At 43.6% G+C, this 17086-nt stretch overlaps 1 pseudogene; it reads left to right on the forward strand.

Moving 5' to 3' along the window:
- The first annotated feature begins 5893 nt into the window (after nt 1-5893).
- Nucleotides 5894-16866, forward strand: LOC149870227 (syncytin-2-like; annotated as a pseudogene).
- Nucleotides 16867-17086: the final 220 nt, after the last annotated feature.

The following is a 17086-nucleotide window of genomic DNA, read 5'->3' on the forward strand; positions in this document are numbered from 1 at the left end:
AGATTCCTGTGGAGACACACTGTTTTCCCCTTTGATTTGCAGTGTGGTTAATGAGCCTGTAAATTGAATTAGCTCAGTCTAAGTGCTCAAAATCCAGGCTGAAATAAAGAATGATATCACAACAGAGGATGGAGACAGTGGTTTGTTTGTGCTTAGTTTCTTGAGCACTAACGTAAGACTGAAATATTAATAACTTAAAATAAAAAATACTATATTGAAGATGTATAATATATGGTAATTTTACAAGTCAAAACATTAAATCCTGTTCAGGTATCAAGATTTGTGGCACTGAACTGACAGTTTAGTGTTTCCAGCTTGCTTATGACCAAAATAAGAAGGCAGATCATTATCTTGCTTTCCCTGATGCAAAAATACCTGAGCCATCTTCATGGAAATTTCTGACATATTTTCTGTTTTGAGTAGCAACTGAATGGCTCAAGGAGGAGACCTGCAAATTAGAGTCATGAATAATTTGGCTCATAATAACATCCACATACTGCTCTGTGCAGAAAGCTAAACAGTAAGGATTTTTGTGGGTGATATCTTTTATTGGACCATCTGCAAGTTGGGAGAGATTTCGATACCCCTGCTCCTGCCTTTTTGGCACTGTCCCTCACTGTGGGGGCCTTGATCTAGCCCTTACCCTTTCCCTCCCCCACGGACTGACCTGCGGGGCTGGGGCGCACATGCATGCATGTGGGTACTCAGACCCCCACCCCAGTCTCAGACCGACTCCAAGAGGCTCCGAGATCTACCGCAAGAGGCTCTGAAATCTACTGGTGGATTGAGATCTACTGGTTGGTGACCACTGATTTAAACACTTGTTCTGGCTTACTCAGTATAAAAGTATTTGTGCAATCAGTCTAGGTAAGTGTGCCCAAACAGAGCCTGGTTCTGCTCATACAGTTAGCCTGAATCAATGTTAAGACAGTGTCAAATTGAATTTGAAAAACACTTACAGGCTTCGTTCAGCTAATGTAACTCTTGGCCTGGGATTGACAGAGATTGTCTTGGTGAATGATCAATTTAGCAATTTGCTGCCCAAGTTTCTTTTTGATTGTCCACTGTTCACTTTAGAACTAGTGATTGGTTACTCTCACATGGACAAAAATCAAACCCATTTCAAAATTGTCTTGTGGAGCTTGTAAGCAGGTTGCTTAGCTTGCTGGTTTCTGCAAAGCAGAGGGGAGGTTGATCCCTGAGGAGCTCCACAGCTCAACTGAAACACAGTCTTTGAGCCACAAACACACAGGCAAATAAGCAAACAAGCCAAAATCCCTCTGCTCTGTCCAGGGCACTAGGAAGGGAACCCCTTTGGTTCTGTCCCATGGCACGGCACGGCAGCCTTGCCCCTTATTATGGCAGACTGTTCTGCTCAGAACCAGCTTCCTTCCCTCACAGTTCATCCTTTTTGCTTTCTCCTGGGTTTTCAGCTCCCAGTAGGACACTCCCTTACTGGCAGAATGCTTCTCAGCTACAGATCCTTAACAGGGCTGTCTGCTCCTTCTTAAGGGGATATAGCATCCTGCTGTGGTATTATCTTTGGAAATGTATGTCTGCTTAACGTTTAATTTGGAGACAAAAGCTGATCGTTGGGGACAATTATTTTAAATGAAAAAGGTTTATATTTATAACTAGCTTCATTCTTTCAAACCACAGTTGATATATATATATATATACACAACTTATATATATAAGTTTAGGAAGCATTTATAGATAGAAATGCTTCCTAAATTAACAGATATAGGTTCGAGATTATACTGTCAGTTAAATAACACTGTAAGAAAACGGTCTGTGAGCTGTATTTCTGTTCATTTATGGGTTAGAAGAGAAATCACAGATATGAAGATTTAAGTCATATATCTATTCATGAAGGACATTCTATTATTTATGTTAAAAAGTACACTGTGGCTGCCTGCAGTTGTTAAAAAACAAAGAAATTGCGCTTTACTGGAAGAAACAGCACATTACTTCAACTCAGCTCCGCAGCATCTATGTAGATTGTACACTTCCACAGCACTTTTGGGGATTGAATCAGCTATTAGATAAAAGCCCCCCAAAAGCCTCATTAAAGTGCCTGATCTATACAGATGTTGGGAGAGCCAGGTCCAACTACTGTGATGCCTGTTTTGGGCATGCACTGGGCTTGGTGCAGGGTGTGAATAGTTTAAAGTTTTAAAGCACTGTTGTTTTTTTTAACATCTGCAAGCAGCCTGCAATTTTAAATTAAAAGCAAACAACCCACCCCCAATTTTTTGAACATTTTCTCTCTGTGTGGAGTGACTTAGGGATATTGAGGACAAATTTATAATAATGCATTCATTTTTTAAATAAATGAAAGCCATAGAAACAGTGCAGCCTGCTACTCAGCAAGAAGGCAGCTATATCACCCTCCATCACTTGCATGCCCATGTTCTGGAAGATAGGTAAGTTGTTTTATTATTTGTTGCTATTGCAGTGTTTGAAATGAAGAAAAGGTCACAATAAATATATAGTGTATTGAGGTGAAAATGCTGTTGAAAGTAGTAAAAAAATAAATGGTTGATTCTCTCATTTGATAGAATCTAAGAAAAACAACACAAAAGATCCGCATTGTGGGGTAGAAATTTGATTTCTTCCAATTCTTGTATGCTCCAAGGAGGAGTTTTCAAACACTATATCTGTATTAAATGGGTCTTAAAAAGAGAGCATGTTCTGGTCAAAAAAGCTGTGCTTATTTACAGCTGTGCTTACCACTGCAGATGGATGGGTATATGAACATATAGATCCCTTATTAGAAAGGCCATAAAAACCCATCAGCTATCCAGCAAATGAGCTTGGTTTTGTGGGACATTCCTGCTTCCCAATCTCTACACAATCTTGTTTGATGGCTTGTAAAAATATATTTTTGCTACAACTAAATAAATACTTTCCACTTCAAACTTTTATCTAAGAGTCTCAAAGTGCTTAAATAAAATCATTAAATTTGTTCTTAAAATATTCCTGGAGACAAGAAACAAAAATTGAAATAAAGTAATTCATTAATGAAACTCAGCCAACACTGTGGTACAATTCATTGATTGCTTAACAGCACATGACAGCTTGAATTGAATATTACCATATCCAATTAAAACTGCAGAAGACATTTAAAGATGCAGAATGAAATGTTCTGATTTGGACCTTTTCCAGATTAATGGGACAAACACCTGGGTATAACACATCTATTCTGAAGAAGTGCTAAAGGAATCTTATTTTTAATTTGTAATAGATATTTCTAGGAGCTTCAAGATGACTATATTAAGATTGAATGTAGGTCACATTTCATTCAATAATATTACTTGGAGCTACATAATGCATGCTACCTCACGCTGTGTAGGGATACGAAAAAGACTAGAAAGCTTTATGCTATAATATGTAACCAATAAATATGAATAATGTAAGGAAATGCAACACTGAAATGAATGAGCACCTGTTTTATTCCAGTGTGATGGCAAGCCAACTTGTCCTCATCCCAGATGCTGGTGCAATTTGCATATTATAGCAATGACCCTTGAGTAATATCTCTGACATAAAAATTGTACCAGTTTATGATTCAAGGAAGTTAAGATGAGCAGACAGACATGAGAACATGTGCCTGGGAAATGGACAGAGAGACTCCTGGAAAAGGGGCTGAGATGTACATACTATTTATTTTGGAGCTTTGAGATTGATGCTGTCCATGTGAAACTTTAATATTGTTTTTCTGCAGTCCTCATTTAGGACAGAGGGATTGTCTACATACCCAGAAATAAATAACCTGGAAAATATCACAAATCTGGACATTATTTTTCTTTTTTAGCAAAGATTAAACATACTTTAGAAGGCACATGCCCTCTATCCAGTTCAATTTAACTTGGCACTACTTGGATTCTGAGATTTGATAGCGATCTCAGGCCAGACAATTATAAATAACACTATAGAAAAGTGCCAGCATATTTTCATACTTAGGGAACAAAACGGAAAAATTGTGATTCCAAATTGACACAACTGTTTGCAAGCATTTTCTTCCACTAGTCACCTGCTTCTAAGTTCCCAGTGCTTTCTTTTCAAATGTGTAACAATTATCTCTGATAATCAACATTACTTGTGATGGTAAACACAATTTGACAAGAGTTCAAGAAAAGAAATTATTCAATCCTTTGTTTATAAAATAAAGATGTGGAGAAGCTTGAGAGAGTCCAGAGGAGAGCCACGCGCATGATCAGAGGTCAGGAAAACAGATCTTACGATGACAGGCTGAGAGCCATGGGACTCTTTAGCCTGGAAAAGCGCAGGCTCAGGGGTGATCTGATGGCCACCTATAAGTTTATCAGGGTGACCACCAGGATCTGGGGGAACGTCTGTTCACCAGAGCGCCCCAAGGGATGACGAGGTCGAATGGTCACAAACTCCTGCAAGACCGTTTCAGGCTGGACATAAGGAAGAATTTCTTTACTGTCCGAGCCCCCAAGGTCTGGAACAGCCTGCCAGCGGAGGTGGTTCAAGCACCTACACTGAACACCTTCAAGAGTAAATTGGATGCTTCTCTTGCTGGGATCCTATGACCCCAGCTGACTTCCTGCCCTTTGGGCAGGGGGCTGGACTCGATGATCTCCCGAGGTCCCTTCCAGCCCTAATGTCTATGAAATCTATGAAGAAAATAACACCATTTTTAAAAGTGTTTTCTGGATGGTGTACAATGGAATAACCTTTTGGAGCAATAGTTGTGACCTGGGTGCTAGTCTGTGCTATAGTGACACTGAGTTACAATACAGGGGAGGTAGTTAGTGGGAGTTTCACCTCTCTAGATGTTACTTAGGGTGTTGTTTGTACTCAGGTGATACGAACTCTCTCTTTCTCTCCAAAATCTAGTACTCAATTTATTATCTGTTAAGAGCTAATAGAAACGTGCAGGGAGCCAGGAGTTCTCTTAAACACAGAGGCTCAAAAATGGATGGTATTATCCTCAAGGTCTTTATGGATCCCAAGCAATTCACAAAGTACATTAATCCCATCCTCACCCTCCTAAGTGGAGAACTGAAGGAAGTTCTGTGAGTAGAAAGTTCAGTTTTTATCCCAGTCCAAATACAGAAGTTGTTAGAAATGGGAAACTTTTTTCCCCCTGCCCTTCATAAATTTCTATTGATTCAATACTGAGTTTGGACGTGCAAATTATTTAGGGTGATTGACACAGACATCTTAATGATGTAGGTTAAAGGCCAGTACTAGCTGCGTAGCTGGAATACAGGGCCTGAGACAATAGCACCACCTATGCTATTTAGACTTCTTTATGATGTATAGTGGTAGAACAGTTAAGGTATTTCATTACAGATCCAGAAGAGTGAGGCTCTTCTGGACCTGTGCTGGGAGATTACGAAATTGTGAGTACTTTCTCATCAGGCTCGAAAGCCAAAGGTGGCCATATGTGATGGTGACCATATTGTTCCCTGCATGTAATTGGTTATAGACACTAGTATTAACCATGATAGCTTGATGAGATGGATTGTGCATGTGGACCACATCTGGAAGAATATATAAAGCAACTACCACATTCTGGGGGGCATGCTGAAGGAGATAGGGGCACAGGTGGTATTCTCTTCTGCCCTACCAGTGGGCAGACATGGAAGATGACATGAGTCCTACATCAGAGAATAGAACTTGCGGCTTCGGGAATGGTGTCTTGAGGCGGGCTTCGGCTTCCTAGACAATGACCCGCACATCAGGACAAGAGACATGCTCGGGTGGGATGGGCTTCACCCAGGTTCTCTTCCAGGTTGGTGGATCTCCTCTGGTGGGCTTTAAACTAGGCTTATCAGGGGAAGTGAAAGATGAGGGTGGAGGAAGCCTTAGACCACTAAACCAAGCGTCGTCCACAAGAACAGCCCATCCTAGACCGATGATGAGCCGAACAAATACCCAGGTAAGCAACAGGGGCCAGGGCAATGTTGAGATTAGGGGGCCAGTGCACACATCTTCAGAAGGCCTCAAATGCCTCTACACAAATGCTCATAGTATGGGGAACTAGCAGAAGGAACTTACCCTCCTGCTAGCTGACACTAACCCAGACATAGTGGGGCTCACCAAAACATGGTGGGTGAATATCAAGGGCTATAGGCGGTACAGGAGGGATAGGACAGGGAGGAAAGGTGGGGGTGTGGTGTTCTATGTCAAGGAGACTTACACATCCTTGATGAGTAAGGGGCAGACAAGTGCTCTGGGTTAGAACACAAGGAAGTCGAGGGGTAAGGGACTTAATGGTGGGGGTCTACTACAGACCAACCAAGGGGAAGAGCTAGACTGGGAATTCTTAAGTTAGCTCACGGAAGTAGTTAGGTCAAAGGATGTGGTTATCATGGGTGACCTGAACTTTCCAGACATCTGCTGGAAAGAGCAGTCAGCCAGGTCTGACTGCTCACGTAGTTCCTAGCCAAGATACAGGACCTCCATCTAACCCAGGAGGTGCACAGCCCCACCAGGGGAGATGCCTTGTTGGATCTAGTCCTGGCCATGGGCGATGACCTGGTGAGGGGTCTGCACGTGCTCGACCACCTGGGCGAGAGTGATCATCATCTGCTGGAATTCACCATCTAGTGCAAGGTGGCAAAGGCCTGCAGCAAGGCAGCTCCCTGGACTTCAAGAGGGCAGATTTCTATGAGGTAAGGAGAATAGTTAGGGAGGCACTGAGGTCCCGGAGGGGAGAGGAGTCAGGTGTCCAAGAAGAATGGTCGTTTCTTAAGGAGATGATCCTCTAAGCCCAAAGGGAGGTAATACCAACACGGATCAAAGGGGGTAGAGGGCACAAAAGCCCCCATGGCTCACCAAAAGCATACGGGAATGTCTCCTAGCTAAAAAGGAGGCATACACCCAATGGAAGGGAGGGACCATCACCAGGGAGGACTATACCTCCATTGTTTGGGGCTGTAGGGGGGTGGTCAGGAAGGCAAAGGCAGAGATGGAACTGGGACTAGCTACCTGGATTAAAGGACAACAAGAAGTCCTTTTTTAAATAAATAGGGAGCAAAAAGAAGGTTCTGGGTAACATGGGTCCTCTGCAAGACATGCTAGGAAATCTGGTTGTCACACCAGATGACAAAACTAACCTATTTAACAATTTCTTTGCCTCCATTTTCCTGAGCATGGACCAGATCACTCCCTGACTTTCCACACCGGGACCCCTGTGGGCCCCAGGGGAGGCGCACCTAGGCCTAGGGTCAGTGAACACCTAGTCAGAGAACTTCTGGAGGGACTGGACACATTTAAATCAGCTGGTCCTGACAATCTCCACCCCAGAATGCTGAGGGAATTAGCTGAGGTCATTGAGGGACCCCTGGCATGGCTTTATGAGCATTCATGGTGTTCTGCCATACTGCCAGAGGACTGGAAAAGGGCCAATGTGGTTCCCATTTTCAAAAAAGAGAGGAAGGAGGACCCAGGAAACTATAGGCCAGCCAGTCTTACCTCAGTCCTGGGGAAGCTTTTTAAGAGAATTTTCCTGGCGCATGTCCACGAGGGGCCAACAGTGGAAATTATGCTTAGGAACAACCAACATGGGGTCATTAGAGGCAGGTCCTGTCAGATCAACCTGGTGGCCTTCCATGACCACCACAAAATCCTTAGACGCAGGGGTAGCAGCGGATGTAGTCTTTCTGGACTTTAGGAAGGCCTTCGACACTGACTCACTCCATTCTCTTTAAAATACTAGGGGACTGTGGCATCGACACCTACACCATCAAATGGGTCACTAATTGGCTGGATGGCCGCACCCAGAGGGTGGTAGTGGATGGGTCATTTTCAACCTGGAGGGATGTAGGCAGTGGGATTCTGCAGGGCTCGGTCCTGGGGTCTGCACTGTTCGACATCTTCATCAGTGACTTGGACACGGGGGTAAAAAGCACCCTGTTCAGATTTGCAGACAATACTAAGATGTGGCGAGAAGTGGGCATGCTAGAAGGGAGGAATAGGCTGCAATCGGACCTAGACAGGTTACAGGGGTGGGCGGAGGAGAACAGGATCAGTTTCAGCACTGACAAGTGCAAGGTACTGCACCTGGGGAGGATGAACTCACAACATAACTACAGGCTGGGGAACTCCCTTCTCATCAGTGCAGAGCCAGAAAAGGATCTTGGAGTCATTATTGATGCCAAAATGAACATGGGCCAGCCGTGTGGGTACGCAGTCAGGAAGGCCAACTGTGCCTTGTCATGCATCCACAGATGCATCTCAAGCAGGTCCAAGGAGATGATCCTTCCCCTCTGTGTGACACTGGTCAGTGGAGTACTGCGTCCAGTTCTGAGTGCTGCACTTCAGGAGGGATGTGGACAACATGGAGAGGGTCCAGAGGAGGGCCACTCGCATGATCAAGGGGCAACAGGGCAGGCCCTATGAGGAGAGGCTACGGGACCTGAACCCGTTCAGCCTCCACAAGAGAAGGCTGAGGGGGGATCTAGTGGCCCGTTACAAACTAGTCAGGGGGGACCAGCAGGCATTCGGGGAGTCCCTGTTACCCTGAGCGCTACCAGGAGTGACTAGAAATAAGGTCACGAGCTGGCAGAGGATACATTCAAGCTAGATATCAGGAGGCGCTACTTCACTGTCAGGGCAGCTATGATCTGGAACCAACTTCCAAGAGAAGTGGTGCAGGCTCCTACCCTGGGGGTCTTTAAGAGGAGGTTAGATGAACACCTTGCTGGGGTTGTTTGACCCCAGTACTCTTTCCTGCCATGGCAGGGGGTCGGACTTGATGATCAGGTCCCTTCTGACCCTACCAACTATGAAACCATGAAACTATTACAGCATGTCACCTTACCAGTATTGTCTGATGGGTTGCATCAAAGATAGTATATTTTGGCTGCTTGCAGATGTGAAAAAAACCAAAAGTGATTTACTTTAAGCTTGGTGCACTCCCACACTGAGTGCAGCATATGCCCAGAAGAGGCATTACATTAGTTTGACCCTGCTCGCCCAATGTCTGTGTATCTCAGGCACTTCAGTGGGGCTTTTTGGCACTTTTATCTAATAGCTGATTGAACCAAAAGGCCCTGCTGAGGAGCCCAATCCATACAGATGCTTTGGGGCCAGGTCAAACTAATGTGCTGCCTCTTCCGGTAAAGTACTGTTTTTTTTTCCCCACATCTGCAAGGAGCCTTTATGTATTAACGGTAAAAGCAATCAAAGACAATGCAATGTCATTGTCAATGTACAATAAATTAATTGTATAGTACATAGGTAATCATGTGACTTATGATAATTCTTTGAACTAGAGACTATATAAAGTGCAATAATTTAAAGGCAAAGCATGTCTGAACATGTCTTGGATTGCTTGGTTTGGTCAAGTAAACAACACATTGCATTTGACATAGCTACAGTAACTCAGCTTCCATGTGCAATTCATTTCAGCCAAACATCTGGAGTTTCAATTGTTTCATTAACAATGGGTATCTTCAGGGGATTCACCCTTTATCTATTTTGTCCATTTGGTAATATACCTAGATGAGCTGACTGTACCAGGGAGTTACCTGGCACAGCAATTCATTTCTGTGACTAGTGTAATCTGGATTTAGTTGGTAGGAGATATTCATTTTCTTTTCTGGTGCAGCAAAACTTTATAGTAAAAAGACAAAATCCCTCCTTCTCCTCTAGAAACCGTTAGTATAAAAGGTTCTGGGTTTTAGAAACAGTAAGCATATATAGTTCTTCCATTCTGATGAAATTGTTATCTTTTTCTGAAATATCACATTCAATTCTCAAATAATTTTGCCTTTTCAGAGTCAGGTGGAACACTGGAGAAAACATATGCGGTATCTGCATGAACAGGAACAAAAAATTCAGTGCCACACTAGTCACTGAAAAGATTTGTAATGACCAAAGAATTCATTATCAACTTTAGTGTTAAGTTAAAGCTCTGTGTAATCCATCTAGTTATCAACACACCTCACATCAATGCCTATTACAGTAGCTGCTGCCATGTGTGAATCCTGACCCTAGCTGTGAAACAGTATTGAATTATGCACCTTGGCCTTAGATGGCTAAGCTCAAGGCTCAAAATCAGCAGAGCTGATCAGCTGTATCAGCTGTTACACCTTGCAAGTATAGTATTGGATATTCTTAAGAGTGCCATTAGTTTGAAACACTTTATTGGTTCCAGGAATATTCTATATGTCTAAACTGAGAAACTTTGATGAAAATGGTACAATTGTCCTTCAAGTCATGGAAAGCTGAAGGCATCATATTTAAAAAGGGAAATAACAAAGATTAAAAAAAAGTTGCCTAAATTTAGGCTCCTAAATCGATTTATAGGAATTAGAAACATAGATTGACAGATTTCTATAGATCATTATTCATTTAACAAAATAATTTAACTTTTTAATAAAGAAGGTACAGAAAAAGTTAATAGTTGCATATTAAAACAGCAAAAACAAGCTTGGTTTGGTCAAATTATCTGCTGTACATAGTTAATGGTTTCCAGGTACTAGGACTCCCTAGTAGCTTGCAGAACTTGGATTGACTTTGTGTCCTCTGGGATATTTTCACAGCTGAAACAGTTTTCTGTATCCTAGGTTCCTTTTTTTTTTTTTTTTTTTTTTTTAACCAAACAAGGAAATCTAATCCAGTGGGGAATTAACTGAATTTGTCTCAGATAGGGACAAATTTTACCTTTCATGGTACAAATCATCTAAATCTGCAGCTCCACCTGCCATATCTTCTTTTCTGTTGCTTCTGGTGTTCAATAACCTTACTTACTCCAAACAGAGCAAATTAGGGCCAGAGCTCAAATGCACATATATATGTTAGAGCATGGGACCTCACAAACACGTGTGCTTTTAAAAACCTACGGTCCAATTCATTGTTGTAATATTAATGTAGTAAAACTGTAGGAGCTAGTGATAGGCTTGTGGAAAACTATCCCTGTAACTGAGCCAACAGGCTTCAAAGAGATCTCACAGTATACTGAAAAGTTAATATTGCATCAGTATGAATTTGTACCATATTTCTACTGATCAATGGCAGCACTGTGACATATTAATGGCTTTCAGATTTGCCATAGGTATTTAAACATTATAGGAGGACTTCAAATTAGGAATTTGTAGGTCTCTAAAGTTGAAAGCTCTAAGGGAAGAGGGGCAGGGGATAGATCAGTCTGGATAGGCCCTTTCTTCCCCTAGCATCTGCTCTGTGCCACTGTGAGATACAGGATACTGAGCTAGGTAGACCTGTAGTCTGACCAAGTATGACATCTCTTATGTTTTTAAAAATCTGCAAATAAGTAACAACATACAGAACATGTGCAAATGAGGTAAATTGACCCCCTTTATGTGTTTATGTGTTTTATGTAAAATTTTGTTTTATGGCAAGTTGCTTTATAAACATCACAGATGAAGTGCATGTTCATTTATTTAAATTTAGTACAATAAAAGCTGTGTTAACCATAGTTTACTAATCTATTAACTGAAATTGCCAGTATCCCACAATACAAATCTTCACTTCAGCAACTGGAATTTTTGCTGAGTCTATCTGGCATGCGCATCAAGTATTTCTGATGCACAGCTGGGGCAGGGCAGGGCACGGGACAGAGTCACGGCTCAACCGGGGGGTGTGGGGAAAGGTGGTGGCTCCTGCCACTACATGCATCCTGGGAAGCATGTGGGGTGCCTGACCCTGGATCTGCGTGGGGCAGGGCGGGCTGTTGCTGCAGGCTGGGGCTGGGGCAGCACTGGACTCCTCTCAGCATGGATGGCTGCACTGTGCTCTTGTCTTTCTTCTCAGATAATTGGTTTTAGAAAACTGGTACCCCCCTTATTCCACTCATGCCAGGATAACAAAGCTTTTACTGTACCCTCTTTTCCTTTTTATTTTGACATCCATTTTATTCCAATAGTATTTTTTCCATGGTTCAATTTCCTTTTCACTGCTATTTTTACATGGCTTATTCTAACCATTCTTTTTCAGTTTTGCTTTTCAGTTCTACCATCAAATAGAGTCTTGTAAAGTTCATTTTTACTGTGGTTTCAAAAAGTACAGTTGGAATCTCTTCAGCAGAGCTAATAAATGATTAAGGAAAAACACTCTTTGTTGATCTATGGACTTTCACTAGACCCTGCTTCATTTATATTGCTACAATCCAATCTAATTAATTTATGGTCCTTTCCTGAAGTGAAGCACAGTCAACTTGAGTAACATAAAGTTGTACATAAAATTGAACTGAGATACTCAAGTTGTACAGGGAATTAGTATGCTAACCCTTAAAATCTGTAGATCAGGGCCATCCAATTTCTAAGAAGCCAAAAATCCACAAATAGTGGGGGCTGCACTGGAGGGGGTGAGGGGCATGGAGCCCTTGGGGCCATACATTCCCCCACCACATTTTGTGGCATCTCTTGTTCCCCTTTTACACTGCACACTCAGGCAACATCCCCCTACACCAGATACCCTGTCTCACCTAAGCTGCTAGCCATAGGTTCCCACTCTGCATTGTGCCTCAGACACCCTGGGCCTTGGGCTTCCCCAGTACTATGAGCTATGCTGTGCTGCACTGTACTGCCTCAGGGGCAGGGAAGAATAAGTCAGAGGACAAGAGAGTTGGTAGATGCTAGCTGCTTCTACAGTCAGGACAGTAAAGGTAGTGGTAACTAAGTGACTGCAATTTATGCTGCCTGTGGGCCACCAGTTGGACAGCTCTGGTGTAGATCATGGGTTGGGTCCTCCGCTTTTGCAAACTGAGTGTATCTACGTGTGAAAATAATCTGAAAGAAATTTACTTTGAGCAAACTCTCCTGGGCATGTGTCTACATGTGCAGGGATGTGGGAACAGATTTGATGCTCCTAGAAGCAGACTGTTCCCACTCCCTGTGGCTTTGCAGTGGGCCCTTGCAGCAGCCAGGAGGAGCTCTAGACTCCCCATAGGTGCTAGCCAAGGGGCCAGGAGACAGCTGTCTCCTGGTGGAGGCTGCAGTATTGCTCCCTGCCCCCAGGACCAGCCTGCCACCAGAGCTGGGCAATGTCCCCCTGCGTCAGCAGTAGAGAGCTCCCAGCCCTCGCTCTGCAATTGGAGGGCCATGGCTGGGAGATCGGTATCTCCCAGTGCCAGCTCCTCAGTCATGAGGCGGGCACTGAGCAATCTCCCAGTGGAAACTTGCAACACAGGGGGACATTGTCCCCACCTGGGCTTCAATGGCAGAGCCTGCCTTGGCAGCAGGCAGCTCGTAGGGAGAGGGAGCAATCCCCTGCCCCCTGCTGCCTGGCTGACCATGAGCACATTTTCTTCTCGTCAGGTGTCTACATGTGCGCTACTTATGCACAGTTACTAACGACAAGTAAATTTGCTACTTGCATTTACAGGTAGGAATTTACTCATGGTTAGAGCCAGTGACTGCATAGTAAGCATCTGCCCATGTAGATAGAGACACTTACTGTGCAGTAATTAGCTCTACTGCACAATAGAGCATCTTATGTAGACACACCTACTGGCACAGAATAATCAAAGTACACAGAGCTACACTGCTCTTTACTAGGAGTTCTAGATCCATATATTCAAGGTCTGCTTTTAGCAGCTTAAATGATTTTCCAGCTGGTCTCTTCTGTACCCTTTCTGATGTAGTTATGAGGATTTCACCCCTATTTTTATTCCTTAGTTAGTTTCTTTTAGATTCAAGTTTTAATTCTTAAGTCAGTATGTTTTGAACTTTATCTGGTAAAAAGATAGATTTTACCTTTAGGTCAATTCAGTGCTGTTTTCCTTGAGTCTGCAGAAAGATGGATTGAATCAATAGCTGCAAGCAGAAGTGTGTTCTGCTCTATTCATCTCTGTTAGATGATATCTTTTTCACTATGGATCACATGGTAGCTGAGTCATTATACTAACGTGCTTATCCACTAGTGTTATGGGTGACAAGTATGGGGAAAAGAGTCAGTGAAATGAATTCAGCCTCAATCAATCATTTTTAAAAAATGTTACTTAATAAGTGGTGGATTTTAGTAGTGCTTTTCTTTTTCCTTTTGACTTGTTATGCTCACTCATAGCTTTCCAACCTGCTGCCCTGGAAGGAAAAGACACAGGAAGAGAAGCTACTCTGTGGGGTTCCTGCTTCCCTGTAGAAAAGAGAAAAAATTAACAGTCTTCCTATAGTTTCCCTCCAGGTTCCAGGGGTGCTTCCTACAGCAGCTGAACAGCAGTCAGTTTCTACCTCTCTTCTTCCCTGAGCAATTTATTTTCTCATTGTAATGCAGCATAGCTGGAAGATGCATAGAATGGAATACCAGGAATGGGGCTGTGTAGAAGCCCAGGGAGGATCCTAACTGCACCCCCTTTTTTCAGAAAATGGGAAGAGGATCCCCTAAGATTCCTGTGGAAGTTTACTGTCTAGGGATTATACAGAGGCAAGAGAAAGTTGGTGTTAGGTTAGGTGGAGGCTAGAACTGAAACATGAAGAGCAAGAATTGAAGTTGTGTTATCATGTGGGAGAAGACTGGAAAAAATACATTAACACTGCACTGGCATGTGCTCATATCATATCTATATGACTCCCATTACTCTTAGGTTAAGTAGTGGTGTGCCAAAAGCCTGTGGTGGAAATGAATTAAGTTAAGCAGTTTTCTGTAAGTGAACTGGTAGAAAGGTTAAATTGGTAGTCAACAGTATACATGTTTACCCTTTGGTGGTGGTGGGGAGGGAGGGGGGCACACAGGCTGCCTACACTGGCTGCAGCCTGCAAGTTGGGGGCACATGCCCATCTCCAGCATGCTCTGCAGGTCCCCTGGGCTGTTGGACACTGCCAAGTGCAGCTGAGCACCTGGGCCACCTGTAACTGGCAACTAGGCAAGCATAGCATGCCTCCTACCCAAGTACTCTGGCTCCTGTAGCTGGGCCAAAAAAACCTGGCAGCATCATAGGTGCCCATGGCCCGGTATCTGTGGGAAGTGGTTGAGCTGTGGCGCTCAGAGTTGCCTTCATACAGGCCAAGACCTGAAGTTCTTCCCCCTGCCATGCTGACCCACTGGAGGCACTGGCTCCTGCTCGAGGGAGAGTCCATGCTGGGGCGAAAGACCTGAAATGAGACATTTAAAAAATGAAGAGAAATGGAAAAAGGGAAAACACTTAGCACTGAACAACCACTAGCTAAAAGCATGAGAGAGAGAGAAGCTTTACTGGAAAAAAAATTCAGTGGTAGAGTAATAAAAAGGATAATTAAAAAAAAGTGACTTTATTAAGCAAAAAAATTCCTCAGTGTTGCATGGAAACTCCCCCCCCCCCCCCCCGGGAGTGACTCTGTTTTGTATTTTGTGCTCAGTGTTTTGTTATTAGTGTTGTGCTGGAGGCCTAAGTTTTAGCTGACGAAAGTTCCTCAGAGTTCCAAGAGATAGCTGCATTGGGATAGCATTTCGGCAGGCCCTAAAATGTCGTCCCTTTTTTTGCTTTGCCTCTTGCCAGGGGTTCCAGTTGGAGCATGGGAAGAAAAAAGCATTGTATCTCTGGGACAGAGCATTGCTCGTGCAGGAAATCTTACAAATTGCTGGGTATGCATACATGGGCTCATGCATCTGACCAAGGGAATCCCAATGCTTGGGGTGCCGATTCCCCTTGAGGTTTGGGGAACTGACTCCAATACTAGCTTTGTCAGGTTCTCCTCCCCCATCTAGCAGAGACCAACTGTCAATACCTACATGGTGGAAAACAGCTCGAGACAATTGGAAATTGTCCTCAGGGCTGGAAGCAGCCCTCTGTTATAAGTTTAATAGGACAGGAAGGATGGGGAAGGCTGGCTACTTTGTACAGCACTACTCCAGATGTCGAGTAACCTTTGATTATCACTCCCATAATACGTCTAGGTCCTGCTAGGAAACACGTCCCTTCAGTGCACCAACAGGTCTCTCACTATTTATAAAACCCTGGAGGACACCCATAGTGTGGTAATCAACGGGTCTGAATTTTACGTGTTGTTAGGTTCTACTTCTTGTAACCAATCAATATCTTGATGCAGGTGGGTGGGGAGTCAACGTGCCCCTTCTTACACCCTACAGGTAATCAAAAATGTCGGGAGGGGAACACACCCTGTAGGGATCTTAGTACTGCAGCAGCTCCCGGTTTGTACTGGCTATGTGGGGATGATGCCCATAAGACTTTACCATGGAATTGGGTTGGCACCTGTACCTTGGGTGGAGTCATCCTGAAATTTGACTTGCACTCTAACCTCTCTTGGCATGAAGTGTCTAACTTCTCGCCTGGCTTGCCCAGACATGGTCATGTGGTTGAGAGAACCCTCTGGTTCTCTGACACACGAGGTTTCACCAGTTCACCAGGGTGTTTGTCCCTTGGCTAGGTGTAGCTGAATTAGAAAAGGCTATAATAAATATTTTGGGAGTCATGGAGAACTTTTTCAATGCTAGTGCTAACGCTTTAGGAGCTCTCAATGATGAGATTACCCAGGTGAGACAATTAGCTGTTGAGAATTGTATGGCCCTGTATTATCTCCTAGCCGCCCAAGGCGGGGTATGTGCTGTTGTGAACCACACGTGCTGCACTTGGATAGATCAGCATAAATGAGTGCAAGGGGATCTCTGCACCATAAGAAGGCAGGTGCAAGTAATACATGCTGTTGCTGAAGAGAAATTCTTCGATTGGTGGGGTTGGCTGCCAAATATAGGGGGATGGGTGAAATCTCTATTGAAGTGGTGCATTATAAGTGTATTATGCCTTTTGCTCTTTTTATTATTATCCAAATGATTTTGTGCTGCTCACGCCTTTGCTTATCAAAAACCGCCCAGAGTGTTTCTAGGTTGTCTGCAACTGAGTTGCAGATGATGGTGCTCAGAGAAGTGGCCTACAAGTGTGTGTGTCAAGAAGAGGTCAAAGGGCTTATGAATATCGAGATGTAAGCACAGGTGCTTACAAGGGGGGAATGATGAGGAAAAATACCGGAGCAAGCAAAATAAAGTTAGGCCATAATAAGGAGCATAAGTAAAGGCCAAATAACAAAGAGACCTTGAACATTAGCTTATTGGGAGACAGCTGGAGAAAACCAGTTAAGTCTATCAAGACTCCAGGGTGAGTTATTGTCAGACTGCCAAGAATGTATTAAGGGGAGACTGATCCGTA

Source organism: Crocodylus siamensis, chromosome 2 (genome assembly GCF_052110815.1).
Source record: "Crocodylus siamensis isolate JL-2025a chromosome 2, ASM5211081v1, whole genome shotgun sequence".
NCBI classification, from domain to species: domain Eukaryota; kingdom Metazoa; phylum Chordata; order Crocodylia; family Crocodylidae; genus Crocodylus; species Crocodylus siamensis.